Source organism: Stegastes partitus, unplaced genomic scaffold (assembly GCF_000690725.1).
Source record: "Stegastes partitus isolate 25-593 unplaced genomic scaffold, Stegastes_partitus-1.0.2 Scaffold961, whole genome shotgun sequence".
In the NCBI taxonomy this organism is placed as follows: Eukaryota; Metazoa; Chordata; class Actinopteri; family Pomacentridae; genus Stegastes; species Stegastes partitus.
The window spans coordinates 112,368-121,172 of record NW_007578692.1 but is presented as its reverse complement, the minus strand read 5'-3'; the positions used below and the strand labels follow the sequence as shown (position 1 = coordinate 121,172).

The 8,805-nt window shown below is 42.9% G+C and overlaps 1 long non-coding RNA gene across 2 annotated transcripts in view; it reads left to right on the top strand.

Annotated features, from left to right (window-relative positions):
• Window positions 1–6,834, top strand: part of LOC103366634 (uncharacterized) — a 128,630-nt gene extending 121,796 nt beyond the window's left edge. The window contains exons 1-2 of one of the 2 annotated variants that reach the window (XR_520677.1): window positions 3,111–3,638; window positions 6,575–6,834. This is a non-coding gene — a long non-coding RNA (uncharacterized LOC103366634). Of the gene's footprint in view, window positions 1–3,110; window positions 3,639–6,574 lie in introns of those variants that run through there. The other variant, XR_520676.1, reaches the window with a different exon arrangement.
• Window positions 6,835–8,805: the final 1,971 nt, after the last annotated feature.

Genomic DNA, 8,805 nt, shown 5'->3' with positions numbered 1-8,805 from the left:
CTTGCACTTGTTGTATGTTCACGATCACATACGGGGGCAGCGGAGGTTGCAATAAGCATGCTCAGTTAATGCATGTCATTTCGTAGCGTGTGTTTGATGTCTGTGCGGCCGAGCTCGCTCCGTATGCAGGAGATGCTCACATGCTCCGAGTCCTCATTTGACTTGGGGACCAGCTCAGTACATGGAGGCTTCTCTCGTTGCAGGAACACACGAGTGGCAAACGTAGAAACGGTGTAAATCCGGAGAGGGCTGAAAGCAGCTGTGTGAAGGTAGAGGAGTCAGTTTGCAGATGTGTCTCTCTCCGTCCCTGAGACCCTAACTTGTGACGTTGTGCTTTCATGTCCACGGGTTAGGCTCTCGGGAGCTGAGAGGGATGCACGGCCAACACTATCTCACGCACGTTCCTGTCTCGAACAATGGCGATCAGAGGGGGGAAGGCCATGGCGCAGTGAGCTAAGGCGTTCACCGAACGCTCACCGTGTCACACTTTTCAGCTCGGCTCACACCCTGCTGTGATGTTACATGTCACCTGAATGCTTCTCGAACCTTTCCGCATTACCGTCGCGCTCTATCACATACGACGGGTCGAGGAGTGAACATGTGCTGGGGAAATCTCTGGGGTTTGGCGGATGAGGATGTGGCGGCATGAATCCTGTTTTAAGGGTCATGTGACAGAGCTAAAGCAGGCTGAGCTAAAGTTGTGTCGATGGATCCTTTCGCAATAGAGGCCTGATTGTATCAGCGTTGACCATCGACACAAGAGCTACGCTAATTATTTGCCTGAGTTTAACCATTAAATATTATTAACGCTGAATGTGCTGCTACCCGTTTGGTCCCATTGAAAGTCCCTAATGTGACTTTATGCTAATGTAGCATTTTGATTAAAATCCCCATAAAGTAAGGCACGTCAATGTCTTTTTATTTTTTACTTTTAGTGTCACATGGTCTCAAACGACTGCCCACCTCAGAGGAATAACATTTTCGGGCAAATGCAGATTACTTGCACAGGTAGCTTTTAAAACCAGCTTCAGGTGGGATGCTAATGAGAAACCAATGTCTGCCTTACACACTCCAAGGTGAACCAATAGCTGCTGCTGCTCGGTGCTAGTAGAGAAATAGCTTAACAGCTGGTTAGCATTAGCTTATGAGAGATAATGCTAATGCTGCGGTGATAGCATTAACCTCTTCATACACCAGCGGACACTGTTAAGTAAGGAAGCATCTGTCAGTGTGAGAGCTCTTTGTTTCTGCCGCCGGCCTGCATGTCTGTGTGCCTTTATGACTTGAGAGCAGCACAGAGTAATGTTGAGAGCGTAACCATGACAGCTCTGTACATTATGTGCTTGACCTCAGCGAACCCTCTGCGATGTTAAAGCTCACTCACTCATGCTAACACAATGTAAAGGTGACAGCGGGAAACCACGAGCAGGGGCAGCTAGAGACGTCCGCTGGGAACAACCGAGGTGCTTTTTGCTGCCAGACGACTTCATGGCCGCCGTCCATGATTCACGAGTCCTCGTGAATATGCAACTGTTGGTTTGATTCTGGTATCTAGCTGCAACCGGAGTGGCAGCACACCTTGTCATCGATAGTAACAAGGATCCCACTCGCTGACTTTGAATAACAGTGCGGTTGGTCATAGTAGCACATGGTGGCTCTTTTTGTCTGAGCCTTGTGGGTTCTCTCCTACCTGACTGCTGGTTTGGGGGGTTCGTTCGCCATGCCGTCCTCCCTCTCCACCTCGCAGTTTGCTATCAGGAGTGTCATCGTTCTCCTGAGATCCATTTGCAGCAGCCCTGTGACAGCGTGATTCATCGATATTTTCCTTCACACGCACTTCACCGTATCTAATATCTGGCTTTAATGGGGCGTAGCGAGGATATTGATGATACCTTGTCTTCTTGGCTGCTTCCCTTCATTTAAGCGGATACTGAACTCTCTGCACTTGTGCATCTAAAATTTTTAGCAAGTGGAAATGCGCCACATTGGTCATGTTTGCGGCTGCGGATCAAGCAAGGACCTTCAGCTGTTGCGCGTCACATACATCATACATTTAAGAAGATATACGTGGGACTGTGGCAAAGCCTTAAATCACTGTGACCCTGAAGTTCATTTATTTTGATCAATAAACGTCTCTTTCAACATCGCTGGTGTGACAGTTCGCTTTTACTTCTGGCCTTCAGCGACATTTCCTACGCTGGCAGCAGCTGGATGTAATGCGCTGATGTGTTCAACCTTCAGTCTGTCTCAGTGTATCACCTCTGATCAGGAGATGCTTCCATCCTGTTGTTAATGAGCCGATATGGATTTTAACTTGAACCCCCTCTGCGCTGCTAATCTGCTGCTTTAGCAATTCTCTTACGTAATGCCTGTGCGAGCCCCGTCCCTTATCTTTTTCTTCCATCTCTCTGCCTCAAAATCGTTTTTATTTGTTCAGCTCGGTGAACAAACAGTAACCTGGAGCGAGTTAGTGTCTAGCCGGTAAGCTCCAAAGGGGCTGCAGGCTTGCTCTCCATTGTTCGGCTGCTCCGAATGCTGTCTGTACACTGTGTCCCCATGGCTGAGGCAGACATGGAGGACAGACACTCAGACAGACAGACTGGTGGGCATGTACCCGCTGCAATAAGCTGCTTCATCACCCCGACGCGCTTCAGATTTTTCGACAAAAAGGAAATGGGCCGATAAACATCATCTGGACCGCTTTGCATCTGGGAAGCCTGCGAACTCAGTTTAGATGCGCTCAGACGTGGATGAAAACGTTTTTCTGTGCATGGCTTTCCAGCTTCAGGTGTCTCAGTCAGGAGCGACACCTGCCTCACAAAGCTCCCGCACAATGCAGCCATTTAGCCCACAGTGAGTTTCAGTTTCGGTTTTCAGACTCCCATGAAATGCAGCTTTAGCGCCTGCAGATATCGGCTTTTCCCACATCGGTTGATTCTGAACAGGCAGCTGTTGATTGATGTGCTGGCTTTTAAGGTGGATCTTTTTTTTTTTAAGGTGGACCGTGAAAGGTGCAGTGGACACACCTTGGGTTGACTGATTAAAAAGGTTCAGTGGGTGACAGTTGAGTTCAGGTGTAAGTGCAGAGAGCGTGCAGGGAGGGTTGCTGCAGGGTTACGCCCAAACCGCCTCGAGGAAACCTTCCGTGGAATCGGGTTATATCCAAATAAAAGTGAAAATATTGATCGCAGAGATCGATTGGCACATTGTGAAAAAGCCTCGACCGAGGCGACAGACGCCTGGCATTGAGCCTCTCTCAGTCTCTTTGTGGCAGCAGGGACGGTTTCCCTCGGTGTTGAGTTCACAGTCACCATTCTGCAGTTTTTTTCTGCCACTCCCTTCAACACACAGCCTGCTCTCAGCTGCAGGAGGGAGAAGCTCACTCATCAATAACCAGAGCTGGTCAGCGCGCATGTGTGTGTGTGTGTGTGTGTGTGTGTGTGTGCTTCCTCCAGTATCTGTAAACATGTCTGTAATGGTGTGTTTGTGTGTCTCTTTAGCAGTTCTTCTCACTGCAGAGGGGTTCACTGCGCCTTCCTTCTAATCTGTTGGTGAAACAAGATGGCGTCGCAGCTCCACGTGGGTCCTCCCACGCCGGCTAATGCCCACTACCTATGGCACACACTAAAGCAGCGGAGGTCATTTTTTTTTTGTAATTGTTGCACACCTGGGGCCTATTTACTCACCACATAGCTGAAATTGCTGAGGCTCTTCTCGGCGCTGTAGCTTGGCCGACTTGAAGAGATTTAGGATTTGGGGCAGATCCAGTGCTTTCATTGTTTTTCTTGTTAGTTTTTTCACTCAGTCTGCGTATCAGCTGCCAAACTGTATGCTGTTTTGTCTACCATCTGGGCCGTTTGAAATGTGCTGGTGGGGCGAACGAGTGATTTTTCAGCATCATTTGTCTGCGTATGAGCATGTGTGTGTGTGCATGAGGCCAGTTTAGAGGAGCTCGGGGATCGTGCGCAGCCACATCACACCAGCAGATTAACCAGACTACATACTAACCTCATTAATCTGAGAGAGACAGCGACACACACACACATTATAAACTCTTCCTATTCTCTTTATCCAATAGAAACCCAGGTATTGATGACTGGAGGCCGAGGCAGAGCCCGTCTCAGTGTCATCCCGCTGCAGGTCACGTTGGACTTAAAGACAGGCTGGAAATCCCCTGATGAGTCAACATTTAACACTTTGCTGCCACGTCAACCAAAAAAGCAGCACGCTTTTTTCTTTTTCTTTTTTTTTTTGAAGGAAAAAGAGCTTAAGCATGTTGGCAGTGGTTAACGTTTTTGGATAATTTTCTGCCTCAGCAGCCTTGATACCAGGAAGCTGTGCAGATGTGTGTCTGCACAGGCCGATTAGATTTTTTGGGGGGTTTTCAAGTTGGTTTCTTTTTGTTTTTCAACTGAGCTGGCAAGTTTCTGAAGGGTGATATCAGTAATCTATTTGATGATGATGGGAGAGTCACGCGGCGGCTGGATCGGGACGAGATAAAGAAAACCAATCTCACAGAATTGAAGTCTTTGACTTTATCTGAGATCTCTAAGAAGATGTTCAATCATTTGCATACCTGCTCTTTCTGTTGCGGAGGCTCCTATTACAGCATTACATTCTTCACTTTGTCTTGTGGGAAGTTACAACAAGCGTTTTTCACCGTATGAAACGATTAATCGATAATTGTTAGTTGCACCGTTTGATTCCACGCAGGTAAACTTCACAGTGATAAACGATCGTAAAGGCACAGATGCGCAGCGGAGACAGATAATCTGTGAAGTGGGAATGTTTTGTGGAGTAATTGAGCAGTCGATTGAGTGGCAACCATTTCACAGGCGATTAATTAGCTTTTCTACTGACAAAGCAACACACTGGAAGACATCATTCTGATCGTTGTATTAAAATATAACAGACATTTTCTGGCTTTTAATAACCGTTACCCTCCACCACGTTGCTTTTAATTGTAATTTTTAATTTGTACCACTTCTTATTATTATTTTTTTGGCTGGGATGACTTTATTTGTGTTGTCAGTTTCCTTATCTTGTTGTGTCAGTAGCTGCATCTCTTACATCTACCTGGACGTTTGTATAGAAGTACGTTGAGAGCCAGGGAGTCAAAGGCCTCCTCCATGGCCAATGAAGCTCAATTTATTCGTTTACATTTAGTTTGCAATGCATTGTTTTCTTTTCCTGCTATATATTATGTACAGTAGACATTTGTATTGACTATAATATACATATATTTTTTTAAAGTGACATTTTAGTTTCCCTTTGTGGGGTCAGGAATGTTTTTTTTTTACATGATTGTAATGACTAACTGTTCTTGGGGTCGTGGCTATTGATGGATTTGTGAGTTTATAAAGCTGCTCATAGCACCTGAGGTGAGACTGAAACATGCTGTCGAATCAAACGGACGCCACCGATTTCCTGCTGTGACATTTTAAAACACGTGACCTGCCAAATAAGCTCATACCAATAAACTCACTCTTAGCTTAGCATCACCTCTGGACGCACACTTTTCACGCCGGTTCATGTGTTTCACTGATACATGTGCTCTGCCTTCTGCGTTAGGTTCACGTTGTGTGTTGTCGTCCACTTAATGTTCAGCTCAGTGACACTGGATTGTACATGCAGTAGGAACACAAGTGCCACTTTTATTACTATTCTGATATAAATGTAAGATTAATGCCCTTTGTTTTTAATGCATGTTCATTTATTAGCATACAACATGATGCACAGCCTCATGAGTGAGACAGATGATTGTCAGTCTACCTGAAAATAAAATGAATCTATGCAACACATTTGTAGAGCACAGGTCATGTAGATTCCTTTTTTTCTTTCTAATAAATACAGCAGAGATGTGAGAGCAGCACAGCGCTCTCTTTAGAGGCCTGCTATTGAGATGTCTTACAGTGGTGTCTAAATAAAGTCTTACTGCTGTCATTTCACATGACTGTCAATTCTTTAAACTGCCATGCTTATTAATAGAAGCTCTGACTGAGTTGTGGGATTTTGCCAACCAGCATGTTTTTTTATTTCATCTTTGGAGGTATTTTTATACCTTTTTAAAAGCTTGAAGACTAATTCTTTGGATTTTTTTTTTGTTTTGTTTCTGCAGAGCTGCCAAAGACGTATCACTGAATCTCCTGTGCTTACCACAAAGAAATTATGCAGTAAATGGGCTTAAAGATATTAATAAAGACGGCTGACAAGTTGTCAGCTTTGTTATTAGTTTATTTGAAATTGGGTGCATGGTTATTTATTAAATTGTTTACCACACGAACACATTATCAGCTAATGTGTGATGGTAATTAGACCTGTTTTCATTGGTAAACATTTAATTAGTGATGCAAATAGTTGTTTGATCTGAAGCATGCAGCAATCTATAAATGCTTTTACACTTCAAGCACAACACTCAGCTTTTACTGCCTGACATGTGTTGGTGCTCATTTGGACAAGAGAAAAAGGAATCACTTCAGTAGCTGCATTGTGCCGCTCTGCGAATGCTCTCCACTGTGCATGTTGTTCATTGTGAAACAGCTGCTGAACAGCTTTGTCTTTGTCTTTCTTGCAGCCTGTTAGACCAGGTCAGGACACGTCGGGGATCGGTCCACGAACATGAGACGGATATGACAACCACACTGAAGCCAGCTTCAGCTGCCCATACACACTCCTGCGCACATTTTTGTGGTGTGTAGGATCGCTTGACCAGGAAATGCGGATGTACATACACACTGACATACTAGAAATGTAACAGAAACCGGTGTTGTTTTTAAAAATATATATTTTATATGCCTTTGTAAGACAAAAAATTGTAATAAAATATTCATCAGATGTCTTGTGTTGTATTATTTCTGTGATATATAGGTACGCACCAAGGTTCTCTGCTATCATTTTATTATTTATAGCATATGAAGCATGCTGACACTTGATCTACTGTGTTTTACTGTGTTTTTACGATTTCTTTTACTACTTATTTACGATGTTGTATGATTTCTAGATTTATGCTGAAACTTTAGCATAACAGCTGGCATGCTTCCTCTGTGACTAAAATAAATGACTGTGTCATGCTAGTACGTTAGCTAACACTAGGCTTTCTTCAAACACTTTATGATAAACTAGTTTGTGTAAATGTACGCTTTAGTGTAGCGTGCTGTGCTTGGTAATATCACTGGCATTTTAGCATCCATGCTAGCATAACACAGTATGCTAAGGGACATCATTATATCAACAAAGTAAACAATGATATTTGATAACAACTTTGCACAAAGTACTTTAACTGATGCTACACATTATGCTAACCATAATACACAATGCTACGTCGTGGTGCACTACATGCTAACATTTGAGCACATACTGATCTGACAAAATGCTGCTTCAAGCTACCACTTTAGCATAAACTATGTTTTATAGGCTTCTTGCCGACACTTTTTTTATGCAGTGTCATAATAACCTGCACTCCAGGCTAACATTTTAGCATGCACCATATCAGAAGGCTCCACACTGCTAGCAACATCACAAAGTTATTATTTCTGTGTATTATGGCAACGTAATAAACAATGCTACGTGATCGTACATTACATGCTAACGTTTTCGTTTATACAGTACTGCTACATGACATCATTTTAACATACAATATGTTTGATAGGTTTCCAGTTAGCACACTGTATGCTAGCATCTCTGTGCACATTATGTTGGTAGTAGACATCATAGTATCACACAAAATGCAGGAAACACCACATGGTAACATTTTAATATATGCTATTCAGCTAAAATACTGCCTCCTGCTATCATTTAATTATACACTATATCGCTTCATGCTACAACTTTAGCATCATGTGTGTTTAATTGGCTTTCTGCTAACGTTTGGTTGCACGTTTTGCTGTGTAATGGTAGCCCACACATGTAGAACACGCTGGGAAGCTCAATGCTGCATGTAGCACTGAGAGGAAAATTCTCTCCTCGGACGTTTTTACAAACCATCAACCCATAGAAATAATTTTTGGAATTGTTTGGTGATGATATGTCAACTTTTTTGTGGTGTCCGTTTAACCTCAGCCTTCCTCCTCTGCCTCAGTGATTCACCACATTTCCAGGAATGACTCGGCACCCCCTGGACGTCCCACAAAAGGCTTTTTGGTTCTGCATCGGACACAGTGATGAAGATTTAAAAAATAATAAAGCTGTGATTGCAAGAGGATTAACTGTGAGACAGTGTAAAAGAACAAGACTTATACACCTTTTGCACATCCTGTCAGTACGTCCTGTAGTTGCTCTACATTGTGGTTCTTTCTAAGATAGATTTTTTTTTTTTTTAATCATGTTATGGGAAATCTTTATTATAGAAGGAAGTCCAATCACACAAAAACCTGATGTTCACAGTGTGTGTGTTGTTGCTCATTCATTGGGTTTTCTCGTATTAGTTCATCAGCTCTCACACAGGATCAAATGCTGGATGTAAAAGGAAATCTAAAGCAGATAAATGGATCTCGTTATGCACTTTATAACTGTTTGGTTTTCTACAACACTTCATATTATGTAGCTTCATTTGCAGGGTATTTTTCTGCTTATTTGATTTGGATAAAACAGAATCTTTAAGCCCTACAGACAGCAGCATGAGATCCAGTCTTTAAATGTATGAAAGAAAAATAAGATTTTGTCTTTAAATAATGAACTTTTTTCCTTTTACCTAAACATATTTGAAGACTAATAAAGTAGCTGTCAGACATTATTAGTGCTGCTTTTCTTGCTTTTTTTAAAATTAAAAGATATGTAAGCATCTGCTGCTAGTCAAATAATATTTTA